We start from the raw sequence: 23,794 nt of genomic DNA on the forward strand, positions 1-23,794 counted from the left end.
ACCTGCACTGGAGGTACATAAGGCTTTAACATTTTCATAAAGATTAGTATCATAGTATTGGAGGTGCTAAAGGTTATGTTTTCAATACAGCCCAAGCACTGCAGATGCAAGAGCCCTCCACCAGAGGGTGCCTGAACCATAGTGCTTTCACAAAGGTTATTATTAGGGGCCAAGAAGAAAAGCTGCATAAGCACCCATTTTATTTCTCTCTTTTCTTATTCATCTTCTGGCTAGGATGTCTATGGCGGCCCATAGAACTGTATGGTGAAAAAAGTGTTGAAATCTGACAGACTGATTGGGGACAGTTCCCTGATTCTTTTTACCAAGTTTCATATTTGCATCTTGAGAACTTGACCACCACCAACTGGTCAAAATTGGAGGTGCATTTATGCCTGTAACTTTTTTGTATAATGTTTGATTTTCAAAAATCAGGTACCACTGGATTCCTTGATTCAAGCAGAGTCCAACACAACCCAGGATGTCAATTTCCAATATATTGCATTTTCCGCCATCTTGGATTTTGTCAAAAAAAGTTTTTCACAGGTTACAAATTTTGTCCAATCTTCATGAAATTCGCCAGAGATTATCTAAAGCAGCAGCCTCACAAAACTTATTTGCTGGCTTTTCAAGTTGCTCAAGTGTTCATCTGTCCCAGCCAATCAACACTGGGAGCAAAGCTACCAAACAAGAAGTGAGGTCATCTCTCAGCAATGCTTTGATGCATCAATACCAAACTTTGTAGCTGGACTCAGAACCCCATTTTGATTATGCAACAAATTATTTGACCACTAGAGAGCACTGCAATAAGCAAAAATGCAACTTTAATAATTGTTAGTGTGTTTGATGTATTTTTAACAAAAACACCCCTCTTGCATCTAGTCATACCCTGGGATGTCCCAAGGCCAAGAACTGTCAAACTGTCGCGTCGTCAACCTAATTAATGCAGTCACCATTTTGGATTTTGTCAAAAACACTTAAGTTTTCACAGGCCACAAATGTTGTTCAATCTTCACAAAATCTAGCACAAGAGCTTTGGACCAAGCCTCACAAAAGTTATTTGTTAGCTTTTCAAACGCAAAGTGTTCATATGCACCACCTGATTGAAGTCAGCAGCACAGCTGTCAAACAGGATGGCAAACAGTCATCTCAGCAACCGTTTGATACATCAACACCACACTTGTTACCTGGACTCAGAATCCCATTTTCAGGAAGCACAGTTTTGTCATTTGACCACTAAGGGACGCTGCAATAAGCAAATATGCCTTTTGGCTAATAACTGTTGATGCGTTTGCCTTAAATAATTTTTGTGTCTAGTGATAATGTGGGAGGTCCAAGGGGGAAGACATGGCAATTTGTAATGTCAACTTAAATGGTGACTGCCATGAAAGGTTTAATTTTTCACAGGTCACAAATTTTGCCCAACCTTCATGAAATTTGGAAGAGAATCCTCAGACCAAGCCTCACACAAATTATATGGTTGTGGGTTTTTTTTTAATTTGCGAAAAAAAAAAAAAAGTGTTCATCACAGCCAAAGTTGATGGTGAAGCCACTAAACAGGAAGCGAGTTCTTCTGAGCAAAGCTTGGATGTATTGACACCAAAATTTGGTAAGTGGACTCAGGAACACATTTTGACAAAGCAAAAAATAAATAAAATAAAAAATAAAAGGGCATTTGACCACTCGGTCAAATGTGTTTGGCTACATTTTTGTTTTGGCAAACAAAAAAGTGTGTTTTGGCTATTGACTGTTCCTGTGTTTGCCTTAAAAACAGCTGCCATACTGGATTAAACAATTTTAAAAAGACCAAAAACCTTGTCCAACCTTCACCAAATTGGGCACAAATGGTCTTCAGACAAAGCCAAACAGATATTTAAAATTTTACTTTCGAAACCATTTGTCTGTTGCAGCCTAAGGAATTTGGCAGTGAAAGTAAACTCATCTTGGCCCATCTCTGATAACTTGCTAAGAGTGCATACAGCCATGCCCTTGACAAAACAAGATGTTTCTAAGGCAAATATGCCCTGCTTCCTGCTTGGCCCCCTCATCACTGCTTGCTGCTATGGACCCTTTTCACGTGACGTCACGACAAACGCGGCCGCCATTTTGGACATGTACTACCAGTAGTTTACCACAGCCAGCATTGAGGAATGGCAGCAAAGAAAGTGTTTACTTTCAGCAAGACTTCCATCATGCCACTATATTGTTGTGCACCTGGATGTAGTAACCATCAACAAACAAGGCAAGGTTTATCATTTTATCGGATCCCGACGGAGAAGATGGATAGCGGCCATAAACAGGAAAGATTGGCAGCCCTCGGCATACCAACGCTTGTGTAGTGACCACTTTGTTGGTGGTAAGACGTATAAAATTAGCCAGAAAAGGCATTACATTGCTGTTAACATTCTGTGGTGGTGAGTGTGTAACCAAATAGGCTAAAATAACCCATTGTAACCTCTTTGTTCTTCTGTAGTAGCTATTGTTGACTAGCTAATGTCAACAAGTAGCTGGTATGTTACTGTAGCAATGTTTACGTTCAGTCATTTGGATGACTTAAAACCTTTCAGTCTCAAGTTTTTCCTTTACTGTATTTACTAGTTTACTGTAATTATGATCCGGCCGAGGTTCCCCTCAAATTAAGCAGCGCGCGCCGGCTTGCTCCCGGAGTGCTCCGGCCGAGGTTCCCCTCAAATTAAGCAGCGCGCGCCGGCTTGCTCCCGGAGTGCTCCGGCCGAGGTTCCCCTCAAATTAAGCAGCGCGCGCCGGCTTGCTCCCGGAGTGCTCCGGCCGAGGTTCTCCTCAAATTAAGCAGCGCGCGCCGGCTTGCTCCCGGAGTGCTCCGGCCGAGGTTCCCCTCAAATTAAGCAGCGCGCGCCGGCTTGCTCCCGGAGTGCTCCGGCCGAGGTTCCCCTCAAATAAAGCAGCGCGTGCCGGCTTGCTCCCGGAGTGCTCCGGAGCACACTCCGGCCAAGGTTCCCCTCAAATTAAGCAGCGCGCTCCGGCTTGCTCCGGAGCAAGCCGAAGCGCGCTCCGTAACCTCGGCCGGAGCACTCCTGGAGCAAGCCGGAGCGGGCTCCGTAACCTCGGCCGGAGCACTCCTGGAGCAAGCCGGAGCGCGCTCCGTAACCTCGGCCGGAGCACTCCTGGAGCAAGCCGGAGCGCGCTCCGTAATCTCGGCCGGAGCGCGCTCCGTAACCTCGGCCGGAGCAAGCCGGAGCGCGCTCCGTAACCTCGGCCGGAGCAAGCCGGAGCGCGCTCCGTAACCTCGGCCGGAGCAAGCCGGAGCGCGCTCCGTAACCTCGGCCGGAGCACTCCGGGAGCAAGCCGGAGCGCGCTCCGGAACCTCGGACGTTGGCGTGTATGTCGATGGGTTTTTAACGACATAGGTATACAGATCATGTGGGCCGAAGTCAGGTAAAGACGAGGGCTTCGTGTACTTCCGTACGTCAGTGAACAATCCTGGTGGAAGCAGGTAAACGTCGTTCTCTAAGCCTGCTAACCTCAATTTTTGCAAATATCTCTCCCTCTGCTCGCCCTCTAAATGCCCTACGTCACTGGATAGTGAAGGTGTTTTCTGCATCTCGCTCCTTTTTCTTTTATGTTTTTCGTTTGTCGCCTTCCTCGCATTCAAACTGATTCGAGCCAAAGTCCACTACATGTCCAAAATGGCGGTCGCATTTACGAAGGTCACGTGACTGAAAAGGGTCTATATTTGGGGGCCAAGTAGAGAAGCTGAGACACCCATTGTGATTCTCTTTATTATTATTATTCACCATCATCTTCTGGCTAGGGCGTCTACAGCAGAAAGCGAGCCCATCTCTCAGAAACACTGATGTATCTACATCAAGCTTGCAATGTTTGAACAGTATGTCTGATTTTCAAAAACGATGTACCACTGGATTCCTTGGCTCAAGCAGAGTTAACACACTGCATGACCTCAATTTCTGCCACGTAGAATTTTCCGTCGTTTTGGATTCTATCAAAAATACTTGAGTTTTCAAAAGTCACAAATTTTATCCAATCTTCAACAAATATAGCACAGATCTTCAGATGAAGCCTCAAGTGTTATTAACTGGCTTTTCTATTGGCAAAAGCATGTGTCCATCACAGCCAAATTAATTCGGCGGCAAAACCGCCAAACCAGGTCATATTTCAGCAACACTTTGATGCATCAACACAAAGCTTGGTATATTGACAAAGGACCCCCATTTTCAGGAAATGCAAAAATTCTCTTAGCCATTTGACCACTGGAGGCACTGCAATAAGCAAAAATGTGTTTGGGCCAATAACTGTTGATGGGTTTTCCTTTAAAATTAATTATTGTGTCTGTGGATACTATGGAAGTTCAAAGCCACCGAGACATGGCAACTTTTCAAGTCAAGACAAAGCTGCCATATTGGATTTTCTTGAAAGGTTTTAAAATTTTTCCCAATCTTCATTAAATTTAGCAGAGATAATCTTTAGACCAAGCCTCATAAAACTTATTTGTTGGCTTTGTGAAAGCGTTCATTCATCACAGCTAATCGAAAGTGAAGTCATGTCGCAGCAACACTGATGCATCAAAGTTAATTTTTCTTGTCTTTTTTTTTTGTTCTTGTAGTTTATATAAGTAACCAAGTAGATTTTTCTAAGTTGTGCCCTTCTTGACATCTAATTTAGAGAAGTTTTGATCACTTTTGGGGTGTTTGGACTACTTTCATCAGAATGACATACCACTATGGGACAGCAACATTGTGGCTCCATTGTTTACAGTCAGGATCATCTGATGTTGCTATGGCTGCTCCACAGCATAGCATTAGATTGGACTCAACAAATCCCCAAGGAGATTAGGAAAAAGTTTCAGGAATGATGTGGAAAAGGAAGCAGAACAAGACCACAAAAGGATGAGGCATGGACAGGGAGAAGCCACATCTCTACTTTAATCATGGGTGATGTGTTGTCACTGGCTAACAAAATGGAGGCGCTAACGGCACTAACCAGGTATCAAAAGGAGTTCAAGGAGTGTAGCGTCATGTGTTTTACAGAATCATGGTTACACCAAGTCTACACAATGTTTCCATCAAGGGCTTTTAGAATGTGTGGGCAGACAGAGACAACACCGAGAGCGATAAGTGAAAAGGAGGGGGGCTTGCTGTTCTTGTTAATAACAAATGGTGTAATCCTGGTCAAGTTAATGACCAAGGAACGAATGTGATGCCTGGACATTGAACTGTTAGCTGTAGGACTCCATCTGTATTATTTACCAAGGGAAATGTCTCATGCTATTGTCATGGCCATCTGTGTCCCATCCTCAGCCAACCCAAGGTCGGCATGCAAAGTCCTTCATACCACCATAGCTGGACTCAAAACTAAAACACCCAAATACCCTCATTATAACTTCGGGTGACTTTAACCACATCAATATGGACAGAACACTGTCCAACTCCACAAAGTATGTGAACTATCCAACCAGAGAGGAGAAGACCTTGGTCTTACTAATGTTAAAAAGTTGCATATAGCTCTTCCCCCCCCCCCAGGTAGGTCAGACCTTAACCCCTGCTATGTGCCCCTAGTGAAAAGACAGCCTGCAAACGCAAAGACAGTGAAGAGGTGGTCACAGGAGATCTAGGAGACACTTCAGGGTTGCTTTGAGGATACGGACTGGCAGGCACCATGTGTATCACACAAACAGGACACTGATGGGCTCAATGAGTGTATTATAGATTACATCACCTTCTGAGTGGACTGTATTGTCCCAGAAAGGACTCTTTATTCAAATAACAAGCCATGGATAACGGACAGACAGACACTCAATGCCAAGAAGAGGGCTTTTAGAGCTGGCAATAGAGAGGAGTTGAGGACTATCCAGGCAGAGCTAAAAGTGAAGATCAAGGAGGCTAAGGAGAAGTACAGGAGGAAACTCCAGCAGAACAACATGAGAGATATGGCATGGCATGAAGACAATCACTTACTTCAGACCAACAGGCAGCAGAGTGGCTGAGGGTGGTGTGGATATGGCCAATAAATTAAATCTGTTTGTCAATAGATTTGATTGGGTATCCACTGCCAATTCCCCCTTGACCCGTCTTCTGTCTGCTCAGGAGCACCATCAACACCTCCACTCCTGCCCTGACTTCCTAATGGCTTACCATTGTCAAATGACTGCATTACCTACCTTCTCCCCCCTCCTCATTGTCTTCTGGAGCAACTCTCCTGGACAAACTAACACCACCATCCCTCCCCCACATGAAACCTCAATGAGGAGTTTCACTGCTGACCAGGTGAGAAGACAGCTGAAGTGTCACCACTCATGCAAGGCTGCTGACCCTGATGGTGTCAGCTCCAGGGTGCTCAAAGCCTGTGCCCCCCCATCTATGTGGAGCACTGCATCATGTCTTCAACATGAGCCTTAGGTCGTCAGAAAGTCCCCATGACATAGGCTACATTTACATTAAACCGTATCTGTCTCGTTTTCTTCGCGGATGCACTGTCCGTTTACATTAAACCGCCTGGAAACGGGACTCCACCAGGGTCCACGTATTCAATCCAGATTGTGTCAGCTCCGGTGCTGTGTAAACATTGAGAATATGCGGATACGCTGTGCTGAGCTCTAGCTGGCATCTCATTGGACAACGTCACTGTGACATCCACCTTCCTGATTCGCTGGCGTTGGTCATGTGACACGACTGCTGAAAAACGGCGCGGACTTCCGCCTTGTATCACCTTTCATTAAAGAGTATAAAAGTATGAAAATACTGCAAATACTGATGCAAATACTGCCCATTGTGTAGTTATGATTGTCTTTAGGCTTGCCATCCTTCCACTTGCAAGTAGTAAGTGATCTGCGCTGGGATCACACACACACAGCAGCTCAGTCCCGAATCGTGGCTTGTGCACTTCACTCGCGCGCTGTGTGAGCTGCGCAGGGCCGGAGTGCGCACCCTCCAGAGGGCACTCGCTGTTCAGGGCGGAGTGATTTGGAGCGCAGGATGCCTGCGGAGCCGAGCGTATCCGTGTATTGGCGTTGCTGTGTGCACGCAAATCGTGTATTGATGTTGCTGTGTGCACACTAATCGTTTTAAAAACGTTAATCTGATGATCCGCTGATACCGTCTAATGTAAACATGGGCATAGAAGACATTATGCCTTGTCCCAGTTCCTGAAGACGCCACACCCCATTAGCTCCAAGGACTACAGGATGGTGGCTGTGACATCCCACCTCATGAAGACTTTGGAGAGACTTGTTCTGGAGCAGCTCTGGACCATGGTCAGTCCATTATTAAACCTTCTCCAGTTCACCAGCCCCAAATTGGAGTTGAGGACACCATAATCTACCTGCTAGACTGTGTCTACTCCCACCTGGACAAACCGGCAAGCACTGTGAAGGTAGCATTCTTTAACCCTCTAGGATCAAGAGCTTTGCCAGCAAAGCTCGACAAGTTTAGAATGAGTAGGTCATGTATTTAGATAAATATCTTTGCGAGTTTTTCATCATACAAGCATGATAAACATATTGACAAACTTTATACTTTACACTTTCCTATGTGCCCACTGCCAAATATTATAATTTTTAAGTTACCTAAATTAGATTTAAACAAACAAACAAACAAACAAACAAAAACACTTGTCACACCGGAGTCGGAGCACTGAGCTCCTACTTATTCATAAAAGACTATCATGCCACTACCATGTGAATAATCAGCTTCACTCTTTTGGTTTTGATTGGTTTCTCTTTTGCAGTAGGAATGCCCACTGTAAACAGGATAAAATCGGCCAGACATAGTTTAGGCTATTTGGAGATGGCATGCGAATTTTATGCACTTTGGATGATTCAGAACAGCCATTCAATTTCAGGACAGCAATCCAATTCATGATTCATTTCATGATTTAAGACAGCAATTCAGTTCCAGGAGAGCGAATCAATTTCAGGACAGCAATTCAATCTTGAGAACTGTAACACTGATGAGCAGTGCCTTTTTTTTCCCCCACTTCGACTTGATCCAGCCAAAGATCAACTTAAGTGTAAATATCTTTTATCATGAGCAGATCAGTTGATATGCGTGCACTGTAGTGCATACACAGGGAAAATGACCAAACAATTTTTCCAGAGTTAAAAGTATTTTCCTCAAAAATAAAGTTACTCTATTTTGAGTTTAGAGTGTAAAATTTGGAGTTGGAGCAAAATTACAGAGTAATTGTGTAACAGAGTTGGTTATGGCTCTGAACTGGGTAAAGAGTTAAATTTCAAGACACACTGAATAGTGTCAAATACCAAAATAAAGTTAAATACTAGATAAATGAAGCTGTTGTAAAAAGCAGTTTTAGAACGGTGTTGGACTGTGTGAATAAACATTACCTTACCCATTGTGAACAACCATTTTGGTCACTTGAGGTGATTAACTTAAATTTGGACAATTAACTGGCCATCAAAAAAATTGTCTCCTATTGTTTTGGGATAAAGGGTTGGCAGTGGGAGGGATATTCAATAAGAAGGGTAAAAATTTCTATTCTATTCAATGAGGAGTGAAAACCCGTCCCACTGCCAACTCTTAATTCCATCAGGTTGAGTCACAATGGGTAAGGCAATGTTTTTTTTCCACACATTCCAACAGTTCTAAAACTGCTTTTTACAACAGCTTCATTTATCTGTCATTTTTTTAAAGCTACAAATTACATACGTACTACATATGGCCCTTTTCCACTACCCTTTTTCAGCTCACTTCAGCTCGCTTCAGCTCACTTCAGCCCGACACGGCTCGCGTTTCGACTACCAAAAACCAGCACGACTCAGCTCGTTTCAGCCCTGCTTAGCCCCTAAAACTCGCACCGTTTTGGAGTGGGGCTGAAGCGAGCCAAGCCGTGCCGAGTGAGGCTGGGGGCGTGAGCAGACACTCCCCTGTGCACTGATTGGTGAGGAGGAGTGTCCTCACATGCCCACACACGCCCCGCGAGCGCGCTGGGATCTGTAAACACCGCAAACCCGGAAGGAGAATAATTACGAATTACGAGAATTTCTGAAGCCTTATGCGCCTCGCCTCATCTATACGCTCTTGCCAGTATCTGTCCGCGTTGTCGGTGACAACAAGCCACAGCACCAAGACCAGCAACACTAACGACTCCATGTCCTCCATGTTTATTGTTTACTATTCGGGTCGTGAGACTACCGCTTAAAAGCTCACTGATGTCACTGTTTACGCCGCTTAACGACATCACCTAATGTCCACCCACTTTCGCTAACTCCACCCAATGTGTCCACCCACTTCCAGCCAGCACGGTTCAGCACGGTTGTAGTCGAAATGCAACTCCAACAGCCCCGCTCAGCCCGACTCAGCACGGCACGGCTCAGCCCGACTCAGCCGCGTTTGTAGTGGAAAAGCGGCAATAGATATTATTGTAGCTGAACTTGTACTGAATACAAAAAAAGTCATATGACTGAAAAAACTGCTTAGATTTGTTGAAATTGACAAAATCCGAGCATGCCAAAATCATTAAAGTTCCAGAAAATACCCTCAGACCCAAGAGGGTTAATTTCACCAGTGCTTCTCACCATACAGCCAATGCATCTTGGTGAGAATCTGATGGCAATGAATGTGCAGGCCCCCCCCATGTCCCAGACTGTCAATTACCTGACTGCACTTACAACACCATGTCAGATAAGGTGGCCAGCAACACTAGGGGCACTACGGGTGACAGTCCGCTCTCCCTTCCTGTTCACCCTCTACACCACAGACTTCAACTATCAGACAGAATCCTGTCATCTTCAGAAGTTCTCTGATGACTCTGCTATAGTTGGACACATCAGTAAGAATGATGAGGCTCAATATAAGGCGGTGGTGGGAAACTTTGCAACATTGTGCAAGTGGAATCACCTGCAGTGCAATGTGAAAGACTAAAGAACTGGTGGTGGACATGAGAAGGAAACGCCATCGTTCTGCTGACCCCTGTTTCCATCCCTGGAGTCAGTGTGGATATTGTGGAGGATTACAAGTACCTGGGGGTAACATATGGCCCTTTTCCACTACCCTTTTTCAGCTCACTTCAGCCCGACACGGCTCGCGTTTCGACTACCAAAAACCAGCACGACTCGGCTCGCTTCAGCCCTGCTTAGCCCCTAAAACTCGCACCGTTTTGGAGTGGGGCTGAAGCGAGCCAAACCGTGCCGAGTGAGGCTGGGGGCATGAGCAGACACTCCCCTGTGCACTGATTGGTGAGGAGGAGTGTCCTCACATGCCCACACACGCCCCGCGAGCGCGCTGGGATCTGTAAACACCGCAAACCCGGAAGAAGAATTACGAGAATTTCTGAAGCCTTATGCGCCTCGCCTCATCTATACGCTCTTGCCAGTATCTGTCCGCGTTGTCGGTGACAACAAGCCACAGCACCAAGACCAGCAACACTAACGACTCCATGTCCTCCATGTTTATTGTTTACTATTCGGGTTGTGAGACTACCGCTTAAAAGATCACTGGTGTCACTGTTTGCGCTGCTTAACGACATCACATGACGTCCACCCACTTCCAGCCAGCACGGTTCAGTGCGGTTGTAGTCGAAATGCAACTCCAACAGCCCCGCTCAGCTCGACTCAGCACGGCACGGCTCAGCCCGACTCAGCCGCGTTTGTAGTGGAAAACGGCAATAGTGACAATAGACTGGGCTGACCCAAGAATACAGGGGCCACACACAAGAAAGGCTAAAGCCGCCTCAATTTCTGAGGTCCGTCAACACCTGCAGGATTATGCTAAGGATGTTTTATGACTCTGTGGTGGGCAGTGCTGCGGTGTGCTGATCAATACTGGTCAATACTTTGGAGAGCCACCTTTTGCTGCAATTACAGCTGCAAGTCTCTTGGAGTATGTGTCTATTAGCTTAGCACATCTAGCCACTAGGATTTTTGCCCATTCCTCAAGGCAAAACTGCTCCAATTCCAAGTTAGATGGGTTGCATTGGGTGTCCAGCAATCTTCAAGTTATGCCACAGATTCTCAATTGGATTGAGGTCTGGACTTTGATTAGGCCATTTCAAAACATTTAAATGTTTTCTTTTAAACAACTCCAGTATAACTTTAGCAGTATGTTTAGGGTCATTGTCCTGCTAGAATGTGAACCTTTGTCCCAGTCTCAAACCTCTGGCCGACTCAAACTGGTTTTCCTCCAGAACTGCCCTGTATTTAGTGCCATCCAGCTTTCCTTTAATCCTGATCAGCTTTCCTGTCCCTGCAGATGAAAAATATCCTCACAGCATGATGCTGCTACCACCATGCTTCACTGTTCGGAATGGTGCTCCCAGGGTGATGGGAAATGTTGGGTTTGCGCCACACATGGCATTTCCCATGATGACCAAAAAGTTCAATTTTAGTCTCATCTGACCAGAGAATCTTCTTCCATGTGTTTGGGGAGTCTGCCACATACTGTTGGGCAAACTTTAAACATGTCCATTTTTTTTTCTTTAAGCAATGGTTTTTCTTTAGGCCACTCTTCCATAAAGCCCCACTCTGTGGAATGCATAGCTTAAAGTGGTCCTATGGACAGATACTCCCATCTCTGCTATGGATCTTTGCAGCTTCTTCAGTGTTACCTTTGGCGTTTTTGTTGCATCTCTGATTAATGCCCTCCTTGCTCAGTCCGAGTTTTGGTGGGTGGCCTTCTCGTCAGGTTTGTAGTGGTGCCATATTCTTTCCATTTTGCTATAATGGATTTAATGGTGCTCCCTGGGATATTCGAAGTTTGGGATTTTTTTTTAAATAATCCAACCCTGATCGATACTTCTCTACAACTTTCTCTGACTTGTTTGGAGCACTCCTTGGTTTTCATGTTGCTTGCTTAGTAGTGGTGCAGAATCGGGGCCCTTTCAGAACAAGGTGATTTATGCACACAAGCGGACCTTAATGAACTAATTACGATGACTTCTGATGTTAATTGGTTGGACTAGCTCTTATTTAAGGGTTTCATACAAAAAAGGGCTGAATACCTATGCATACTCCAGATTTGTTTTTTCATCTTAGTTTGTGTCAGAATAATAAAAAATAAAATAAAAATTTGCACCTTTAAAGTGGTAGGCATGTTGTGTCGAATGGTGCTAACCCCCCAAAAAACATTTTAATTCCAGCTTGTAATGCGACAAAACAGGACAAACACCAAGGGGGATGAATACTTTTGCAAGACACTGTAGATGACACCAGGCATACCCAACAACCTGTTTTCTTTCTCTCACTTCCCCCTCTCTCTGTCTCTCGTGCCGTTTGTCTGTCTGTCAAATTACAGGTCGGTACTGAGACACCGGTGATGTTGACCTCTTCTGACCTGCCTGATCCATCCTAATGCCTTACATCTGGCTGGAGTCTCATCACATGTGGAGGATGGCCCCATATAGACAGCTGGAAGATGGCCCTGGACACTTAATTTTGCTATGATGGCTGAGGACTATAATTGCCATGATAACTTCAGGATTGCAGTTGTCATGAACAGTTTCGCACTCAAGTCTCCATCAAAGAACAGTTGATAACTTCAACAAAAACTTCATGCTAATCAATTTCCTGGTTACACAGTTGTACTTTGTGACTTTATAGGACACAGTTATAGAAGCAAGTTATTTAGACTCACGCTACGTTATCACCCAAATGAGGGAGAGTTCCCTTTACGAGTCTGACTCCTCTCAAGGTTTCTTCCTCATGTCATCTCAGGGAGTTTTTCCTTGCCATCACCACCACAGGCTTGCTCATCAGGGATACATTTTTTTAGAGATAAAATTGGCTCATATGTTTAACGTTTTTCATTTTCTGTAAAGTTGCTTTGTGACAATGTTTGTTCAAAGCAATATACAAATAAATATGACTTGACTTAAAAAAAAAAATAATAATAAATCTGTCCAATCTCACAAAAGTTAGATTTTATTTTCAAAACCGTTCATCTGTTACAGCCTGATGAATCAAACGTTGAAACTGCCAAACAGGATGTGTGCTCAGATATAGGCCAATCTTTGGTCAACTGACATTAAACTTCCTGTGAGTGCACACAGCCATACCCTTGACAAAACGACATGAAGTTTCCGTAACAACTATTCCCTGCTGGACCCCTTGCTGCTTTCAGCCATATTTATTATTAGTAGTGCCCAAGCATCAGCAGTGCAGACCATTTTTGGAGTGTGTCTTATTACTCCTCCTCCTAGGGCCTGGGCACCGTAGGTGCAAGGACCTTTTTGGACCCAGATAGATTCTCTCTTTTTTTTTTTTTTTTTTTTTTAAATTTCTTCATGACTTGACCATTTTTGAGGTGGTTCCCATGGGCATAAACTAATGGAATTTGGCACACACATCAATGTTTCTGACTGTTACTCAGGGACAGAGCTTTAGCCCTGGGTGTGGCCTAGCGATTCTTTAGCAACACCATTTGTAATAGAATATTGTGCCTAGCATATAGTTTCACGTACATGCACCAAATCCCCAAGATAAACATTTGTAATTTCACACGCTTCCTAAAATAACACCCCTCGTCAAATTGTTTTAATCTAGTGATGGCACTGGAGGTGCGAGGGCCCTTTATCACCTCTTGTGGCTGTATTTATTTTTATTCTGGCCCAACGCAGGCCCTCAGCCTGCACCTCCAGTGCTACAGCCCTACTGTTTTTGGAATAGTATTAACAATAACAATCCCAAAACAATAGGGCTTTAGCACCGGCAGTGTTCTGGACCTAATAATAATCCTTATGGATCCAATAGGGTCCCTTGCACCTACAGTGCTCGTACCCCAATGACAACATTCCAAAAACAACAGGGCTTTCGCACTGAAGGTGCAGGCTGAGGGCCTGTATTGGGCAATAATAATAATAAAAATTAAGTGTGCATGTACTCATTTGAGGCACTTGCCACACTTTGAAAACTAAGGAATTTTGGCACATGCATCATACTAGGTGAATTTTCAAACTTGCTCAAATGCTTTTCCAAATGCTTTTAAAAGAAAGTGCATGTTAAGACTAATTCAATGATACCGTATTTGCTTCGATATGTTATTTAGCTCCATAGATATGGCTATTTATGTGCCTGTGCCATTTGTATTTCTTTGTGAATGCATGGCCACTGAGAACGAGGGTAAAATAACTTGACCAAGCTTGATCTTGCAGAATAATTAACTTTGGACAACAAGATTCAACCAAGAAATACACCATGCCATTATTGTACCATATAGACAAAGTAGATGCCACAAATCCAAATACATTTTCCCACAGGTACAGCACAAAAAATGTCCGTACCAAGAAAATTCCAAAATTTTATCACAAATGTATCGGCAGAAATTCCTCACCAGTGGCATACAAATGGTGCTAATTCATAAATGGTCAGGTCTATGATATTATACAGTATTTACATACTGGTATTGAGTACAAGACTAGTTTTTTTTCACAGCTTCAGAATACATATTTTCTGTATAACAGGACTATTTTCAGATTACCAAATTTTCTCCTTGGCTTAAAATTGCTGGAAAATGGGAAAATTGAGCAAAATTCATACATTTCAAACTTACCCATGGAATCTCAAAGTCAGAAAATATGTGAAATGTGCATTGTCATCACACCTCTAAGCAAACAATTTTTTTGAGGTGAAATTCAGCACAGATAAGTAAGGCATTACTTTTAGGTGTAAAACATCTTTGAACACTTCGTACATTTCACAAAAAATTCTATGGTCTGAGACCAGAGGACACGTCCATTTGGTGAAGTGACATCAAAAGCTCAAGGAAACGCATGTACAACATCAATATCTCGTGCCTTCTCTATATACCTGGCTGCTTATACATTGACTGTTTAACATGTTGCAGAAAGTGAAACTGACAGTCATTCATTTGCACCAGAAGCGTGAGGGGATATGGTAGTCATGTAATTCATGATTAATCACTTAATTTCTTGGTCATCCAGGCAAATTCAAACTTTTCTGCACTGATCTGGGTACTGTTAGCACTAACGGTCACCACTGGTGCAGTTGTGTCAACACAGGTTTCATTAGGAAATGAAGTAGGGGGTGGAGTAATCCATGTGATACTCAGGCCCCAGGGAAGAGTGCAGGAGGGGGTGTCCCCCTCCCCAATTAAATTTTCAGATGCTCTATGATGCATTCTGGGCCCCATTTTCACTGCTGATAATAACCATTTTTATTGCTATTTTATGGGTGTTTAATCAGTTTGTGCATGAAACTGAGTGTATGGCATAACAATCCAAAATAACATGCTAGTGCAATTAATAGCCTACACATGCAGTTGGAATGTCAGCCAGTAAAACATGAATTATTAACTACGGTAAACCTTTGTTGAAATAATTTATTAGTATTAAACTAACCTGCAGAGAAAAAAAGGCTTAATTATTTATATTATAAATATAACGTGACATCACTAAAGCATAGTGTCTACATACAAGTTTCAGCTCAAACCTGAAAACTAGAAGTAGCAAAATTAAATCAGGGAAGGCTGATCAGATAACAATTCGTATAGCAGCTACTGCAGCTGTTATCTAGTCACCATGACTAGTCTTTTATAATTAAAAAAACAAAACAAAACAAAAAAAACCCACCCCATGCACTTAACAGGGAGACACAAATAGATGTCCATTCAGTCCCCCCAAGATTTTGCGGGTCTTTTTTGTGACTGTTGTGGGCTAAAATGTCTGATGTTGCGGGGGGTTTTCCAAAAAATTGCGATGAAAGTTGCGGTGTTTTTTAGGTTTTTGTTGATTACATTGCGGGAGGAAGTGAAAGTTGCGAGAAACTGTTGCGATTTTCTCTTTTTGTGATTAAAATTGAGTGATATGTTAAATATTTATTACTGAAAAACTATTGATTAAAAAAAAAAAAAAAGACACTGAGAAATGGTCCTATAAACAACTTTACCAATATAAAAGATTACCAGGACTGCAAAAATGCAGAAAAATAGGCTTTACTTCTCCAAATGCACCTGTTGGTTCAAAAGTTAAAGTGCAGAGAACCTCACAGCACAACATGAAGTTACCTTAAAATATAAATGCCTCAGCTTTCATGTAAGAAAAAAAAAAAAAACTATTAATACTAGTACTGTGTGCAGGCAGTCTCTCCTGAAGACTAAATTAAACAATTATAAAAACTAATAAAAATAAAAGGCTCAGGCTTCATAGAAGAAAAAAACAATTTGAACAGAATCTCACAGTATGATGCTGAAGCTGCCTAAACAATGGAAAATAAAATACCATTTTGGCAAAAATGTTGGCATCCATTAATTTCTTGTATTAAGTAAAAAAAATAAAGTGCACACAGTCCTTCACTGTAAACATACACTTTCAGTAACAGAATTTAAGCCTATATAAACACTGACTCGCACATGCTGCTTCTCTTGAATGTATACACGGAAGTAAGGTCGTTTGTCGACATCACCTCAAGACGACGCCAACGATTGGTCAAATTTGCGGGAAAGTTGCGGTGATTGGATACAATTGCAACACCGCCCTGAATTCGCGGGGATTGGTTGAATTTGCGTTGAAGTTGCAAATCGCAACATCGGGAAATCCTGGAGGGTCTGTCCATTCCCACCACCAGCAGATTTGGAATCCAGTTCTGAACAACAAGTATCCTCATTTTCATTTCCCTTAACCTACCAACACTGCCAACAGTACTGCAGTGAACATCATCTGGCACTGGCTCCTGGCAGTGTCTCCAAAATGATACTGGAAGAAATGAAAAATGTGTCTTCACAGTTGTTCATTTTTAAATTAACCTAGGCGTATTAGATAAGATATCTTATTTAATCTTATCCAAATGCCCTGTGTTTGTCCGCTACCACCGACGTCATTTCAAATTAGCACATTGGCCGTAGTTTTTAAATTCACCACCACAACATGAGACGGTTACAGAAAGACTCAACTTCAAAGTTAGCATTTTGCATTGGAAGTCCAACTAGAAATTCATCATGTTCAAGATCTATGGGCATTACTTTTTCATAAGAATAGTTATTTGTTTACCAATCTCTCCTCGTTTGGGCACCTGACTTGCCAAACTTGGAAAGAATCTGGACAAGGTTGGCTGGTCCTGCCACCTTTTCATTTTGAACTGTAGCGAATCAGAAGTGAGCTTTCTGGCACCCCAACGTTGCTGCGACAAGCAGCCAATCAGCATCAAGCTTTCATACAGCATAACTGACGTGATTGAAGGTCAAGGCCATAAAGCCACTGCGAGTACACAAAGTGTAAAAAGACTGAAAATAGCCACTGATAATCAGGAAAGAAAAGGTCCTGGAAAATCAGAAGTCTACTACCATTGTTGGTTGAGGAACTTTGAAAAGCAACCAGTGCCAGGCTGATTACAGTTGGATTTTGTGCCGGGCACTGAACAAAACCCCTGGTCAACATATGATGCACAATCGGGTTGCGGATTTTCACAATACTTTTGATGTGAAAGAAAAAACATTCACCAACTAGACCTTCTGACCTGTATGTAGATTTTTTTTTTAAACCACAAGGAGTGGAAATTGATCTTTTCTGAAATTTAAGTGTTTTACAATTAAACAAACAAACAAACAAACAAAAGCCCTACTCTTTGTGGAAGGACAAAAATAACTGGGAAATTACAGGTGATTTCCTGTTCGATCAGTAACTTTGCACGGTAGAATATTCATTCGCGAAGTGGTGCCACCGTTCATGACTGCTGAAAAAAGCAGATCCAAGGGGCAGATTAACAGGCACGAACTATACACAATTTCAAGAATGGGGTTGCAATGGTATTTCTGTACCCATCAATAAAAGAGGAACATCAAAAGAGAAAAGAACGCCTGTAGTTTGATTTTTTTTTGTGGGTAAAAAATTTAAATTAAGCACCCCAGTGGCTATGTGAAAGTAGGAGAAAAATAAACCAACACTATTGTACCACTTATACATCTGTGCACGTGTCTTCAGCACCTCCTTGAAATTTGGTTGGAATAAACTGCAGACATGCGAGATGATAAATTGTAAAGAAATGGTGGTGAACTCAAAAGTGGACATAATGGCAGAAAATTGATTTGTGGGAGGAAATTTGGTCATTTTTAAATTTTTGCTTTTTTATACATAATTTCATGTATTTTTTTCAGACTCCAACTACATAATTCATCAGATTTCCTTGAAACTTGTTTGGAATAAACTTCAGACATGTAAATGATAAATAGTGAAGATATAGTGGATACCTCAAATGAGGATAATATGGAAAGAAATTGAACTACAAGTCACCACACACACAAAAAAAGTGGATAACGGTGTTGCTTGATTTGATCAGCCTTGATCAGCAACATGACTAACAGCTAGTTCTGATTACGCCAATGATGCAATTACGAGTCATCATCGTACCACCTATGTTGCAGGACGAGATTTTTTATTTTTAGGTTTGCCAAAAGATTCACTCCACAGCCATTCATGTCCAGCCCCTCCTCTGACTTGTGCAGTTTGCTCCAGTGGCCCTTTTGTTCCACTGGAACATGGGAACCCCTCATTATAATTTTATTCAAGACTTAACCATTTTTGAGGTGGTTCCCATGGAAGAAAACTGTGTTGGTGTGCATGGTTTTCTCTTATTTTGTTTGTAAACTCTTCACTCTTGCGACACTCAAATCTCCTTCAGCAGAGAAATGCTCTTGATCATCAGGGGAACAACTCCAGCAGACTAATTACAAACTTTTCTGGTGTTTTCCGTGGAAACATAGGACATTCTGATCAAAGGTGCTCTCACCTTTGCTCAAATCAGCGAGACGCCAGAGGAAAGGAAAATGCGCTGGTGCACCTCATTGGTGTGGACCTTACACTCCGCTGCCTGAGATATTTCTTTCCAATATGCGCTCACTGTGCAACAAACTGGATGAACTCCAGCTGCTGGTGGGGAGAAACAGGGACTTTCCTACATCATCTACTTTACAGAGACATGACTATGAGGATTCATTCCGGACTCTGCGCTGCATTTGGCCGGGTTCCAACTTTTCAGAGCAGACCGTAATGCTGATCTCTCTGGTAAAACAAAGGGTGGTGGAATCTTATGTAAACAGCAGCTGGTGCAGTGATCCTGCAACACTGTTCTTCTGACCTAGAATCATTCATCATTAATTGTAAACCCTTCTACTCCCCCCGTGAGTTCGCTTCATTCATTCTGGTCAACGTTTACATTCCACCGCAAGCCATTGTGCAGAATACACAGCGCATGCTGGCCAAACAGGTACTGGGTGTGGAGCAGACCAACCTGGACTCCGTAGTTATTGTCCTCAATGACTAACAAAGGTAACCTCAGCCACAAACGACCAAAATAATTTATCAAATGCCTGACCAGAGAGAATAATATTTTGGACCACTACTACACCACAGTCAACAATGCCCATCACGCCATCCTCTGCGCTGCACTGGGCCACTCTGACCACGTCATGGTCCACCTAATTCCTGCATACAGGCAGAAATTAAAGCTGAGGAAATCTATATTGAGGGCAAAGATGTGGAGCAATGAGGCTGCAGAGAACCTTCAGGCATGCTTGGACTGTACAAACTGGGATGTTTTCAGGACTGTGATGTGATCAAGTCTGGATGAGTACACAGAGGCTGCGATGTCCTACATCAGTTTCTGTGAAGACTGCTGCGTTCCATCACGCACCAGGAGGAGTTACAATAATGACAAACCCTGGTTCACAGATAAGCTCAGACAGCTAAGGTTGCAAAAGGAAGAAGCGTTCAGAAGCCTACATCTTCACACCTCAGAGGCTCATCCACCCACCACCACAGCCTCAATTCTCCATTCTGGAGAGGGACATCAATAAGCTCTTTAAGAAGCTGAACCCCCGCAAAGCAGCAGGTCCTGAATCAGGCCAAGTTTACATTAGACCGTATCTGTCTCGTTTTCTTCGCGGATGCACTGTCCGTTTACATTAAAACGCCTGGAAACACCGGGAAACGGGAATCCGCCAGGGTCCATGTATTCAATCCAGATCGTGTCTGGTCCGGTGCTGTGTAAACATTGAGATATGCGGATACGCTGTGCTGAGCTCTAGCTGGCGTCGTCATTGGACAACGTCACTGTGACATCCACCTTCCTGATTCGCTGGCGTTGGTCATGTGACGCGACTGCTGAAAAACGGCGCGGACTTCCGCCTTGTATCACCTTTCATTAAAGAGTATAAAAGTATGAAAATACTGCAAATACTGATGCAAATACTGCCCATTGTGTAGTTATGATTGTCTTTAGGCTTGCCATCCTTCCACTTGCAAGTGGTAAGTGACGCGCATGCCCGATATGCACTGGGATCTCACACACAGCGGCTCAGTCCCGAATCACTGCTCGTGCGCTTCACTCGCGCGCTCTGTGAGCTGCGCAGGGCCGGAGTGCGCACCCTCCAGAGGGCACTCGCTGTTCAGGGCGGAGTGATTTGGAGCGCAGGATGCCTGCGGAGCCGAGCGTATCCGTGTATTGGCGTTGCTGTGTGCACGCGAATCGTGTATTGGCGTTGCTGTGTGCACGGTAATCGTTTTAAAAACGTTAATCTGATGATCCGCTGATACGGTCTAATGTAAACCCCACCTCAGTCTCACCATTCACCCTGAAGCACTGTGCTGATCAGCTGTCTCGAGTGTTCACAGATATCTTCAACACCTCACTGGAGACATGCCATGTGCCAGCCTGCTTCAAGGCTTCCACCATTATCCCTGTCCCCAAAAAGCCAAGATCATAGGATTAAAATGACTACAGACCCATCACCCTGACTTCTGTGGTTATGAAATCCACCTTGTGCTTTACCACCTTAAAGTAATCACTGACCTGGTCCTGGACCCCATGCAGTTCGCCTACAGACCCAACAGATCTGCAGATGATGCCATCAACGTGGCTCTTCATTTCATCTTCCAGCACCTGGACTCCTATGTGAGGATCCTGTTTGTGGATTTCAGTTCTGCCTTCAACATAATCATCCCAGCTCTTTTGCAGGACAAGCTCTCCCAGCTGAGCATGCCTGACTCCACCTGCAGGTGAATCACTGACTTCCTGTCTGACAGGAAGCAGCATGTGAAGCAGGAGAAACACATCTCTGACCCCCCCCAAGGCTGTGTCCTTTCTCTTCTATTCTTCTCCCTGTACACCAACAGCTGCACCTCCAGTCATCAGTCTGCCAAGCTCCTAAAGTTCGCAGAGGACACCACCTTCACTGGACACATCTCTGATGAAGTGTTTGTCTACAGGTGGGAGATCGACCATCTGGTGTCCTGGCACAGGCAGAACAACTTGGAGCTCAATGCTCTAAATACAATGGAGATGATTGTAGACTTCAGGAGAAGCTCTGCCACACACTCCCCTATCACCCTGTTTGACTCCTCAATAACCTCCCTGGAGTATTTTCACTTCCTGGGCACTATAATCACCCAGGACCTCAAGTGGGAGATGAATACCTGCTCTCTCACCAAGAAAACACAGCAGAAGATGCACTTCCTATGGCAGCTGAAGAAGTCTGATCTGCCAATGATGGTGCACTTTTACATCAAGTCCATCTTCACCTCCTCAATCACCATCTGGTACGCTGCTGCCACTGCCAGGGACAAGGGCAGACTGCAACACATCATTCGCTCTGCTGAGAGAACAATTGGCTGTAACCCTCAATCTCTTCAGGACCTGTACAAGTCCAGAACCCTGAGGAGAGCAGAAAGGATTGTGGCTGACCCTTCTCACCCCAGACACAAACTTTTTGAATCACTCCCCTCTGGCAGATGGCTGCAGTCCATCAGAACCAAAATCTTAACACCATAAGGCCAGCTTTTTCCCCACTGCAGCTGGCCTCATCAATAAAAGTCAGAGACCCCCACTGACTCCAACCTCACACTTCCAATCTGTTACATTAATGCACTTTGTCTCTTAACTGCAATTTTGCACATTTCAAGGTCATGTCATGCATCTTAATTCTGTGAACTTTTATTGCACATTCCAGCACGCGCTGTACAACTTGGTTATTGACTTGGCCCATTACAACATTGATGTGTCTCTTCTCCATCATCATGTGACCAATTTTTGCACATTCTGGGACATACTATACAGCCTGGACTTCAACAACTCATGCACATTCCCTTCAAATTTGTCAACTTTTCAAATTTGTATATTTCAGATTCTTCTATTTTTAATTCTATGAATCTAGCTACTTTTGTCTTTGCTAAATTCTTCCATCTCAACTGTTCAAGAACCAAATCACCAAAGCAAATTAATTGTATGAGAGAACGCACTTGGCAATAAACTTGATTCTGAGATTTGGCATATACAGTGTTTGTGACCATTACTCAGGTACCAAGGCCTGTTCCTGGGTGTGGCCCAGGGACTCCACAGTGCCACCACCATGTGTCATTCAGTGATTCATGGGGACACATTAAAATAAACACCTGTGGGTCTCTCCAAAACAAACGTTTGCAATATTGCATTACCCACAGCCAACAGTAAGTGAGGTATCTTGGCTTTTTTGTGCTTTTTACATTTTGAAATACTATTCCTCTGGTTCATTGATTGTCAGATTTCGTATATATGTCGTCAAGATGCTGCCGATACTAAACAGCAAAAGGATTTGAGATATCTTACAAGGCATTGAAATTGAGTAATTTTATATATACAATGCCCTCCAGAATTATTGGCACCCCTTGTAAAGTTGAGTAAAAAAGTCTAGAAAACAAATCCACCTTTTGGTGAAGTAGCTTCATCTCACACTGGGTAGAAAAGGGGGGAAAAAAAGAAAAACCCAACCTTTCATTAAAAAATTTATTCAGAGAAAAACAAATCCCCTAAGAAATAATTTAACAAAAACGCGCCAATAATAGTGGCGCTCCTGGGTTTAATACTTTATACAACCTCCCTTTGCCAGTATTGAGTCTTCTCCTATAAGGTTGGAGAATACAAAGTAGAGCGTCCATTCTTCTTTACAGAATCTCTCCACATCATCCAGGGTCCTACGCCCTCTCTTGAGCACTCTTCTTCAGCTCACTCCACAGGGTTTCAATGGGGTTCAGATCAGGGGACTGAGATGGCCAAATAATCTGTTGGTATGGAGTTGGCATCCGATGGTGGTTTTGGAGACTTGGAAACCAAGATTTTACTTTTTCTTGTACTTCACTAATAGTGATCCTTGGGGATTTTTTTTTCTTTTTGCCTCTCTTACCATCCTCTTCACTATACATGGGGGGGGGGAATAAACTTGGGTCCTCTTCCAGGCAAGTCTGTAACAGTTCCAGTTGGTGTCCATTATTCCCTGACTTATGAAGGTCGACACATTTCTCCCTCATTTGGATTGTGTGTTCTCTTATCTTTCCCATGTTGATGGATGAACTAAGGGAATTTGGCCTCGGTCACCTCATATTTGTACCCCAGTTAATCAGGAAGTCATGGATTATAAGCTTGAAAGCTCCTACACCCTCCAATCATCTAAAAAATGTACTAATTAATTGGAAAACATGCTTCAGTTCTATTGTGTTCACTATAATTTCCAGGGGTGCTAATAATAGTGGCACATGCTTTTGTTGAAAATATTTGAGGAATTTGTTTTTCTTTGAATAAATCTTTCAAGTAAAAGGTTGGATTTTACTCATTTTTTTCAGTGTGAGGTGAAGCTACTGCACCAAAAAGTGGATTTTTTTCTAAACCTTTGAAATAATATTTACAAGGGGTGCCAGTAATCGTGGAGGGTACTGTACATCTCACCACACAATCAGGAAGTGCCTCAGAACTTCCCCATGCATTGCTTGACATGGCTCAAACTTCATAGGTTCTTGGTTATGAAGATAGCCACATGCCCAGAGTGAAATTCTGGTATAGTACCAACATCTGGTAACAAAGAGTGGCTTTTTCACC

The 23,794-nt window shown here is 43.3% G+C and overlaps 1 protein-coding gene across 2 annotated transcripts in view; it reads right to left on the reverse strand.

Annotated features, from left to right (window-relative positions):
* Nucleotides 1-23,794, reverse strand: part of srpra (SRP receptor subunit alpha) — a 141,593-nt gene that overhangs the window by 11,617 nt on the left and 106,182 nt on the right. The gene's annotated exons all lie outside the window — the stretch shown is intronic.

This window comes from Neoarius graeffei, chromosome 6, assembly GCF_027579695.1.
Source record: "Neoarius graeffei isolate fNeoGra1 chromosome 6, fNeoGra1.pri, whole genome shotgun sequence".
NCBI lineage: Eukaryota > Metazoa > Chordata > Actinopteri > Siluriformes > Ariidae > Neoarius > Neoarius graeffei.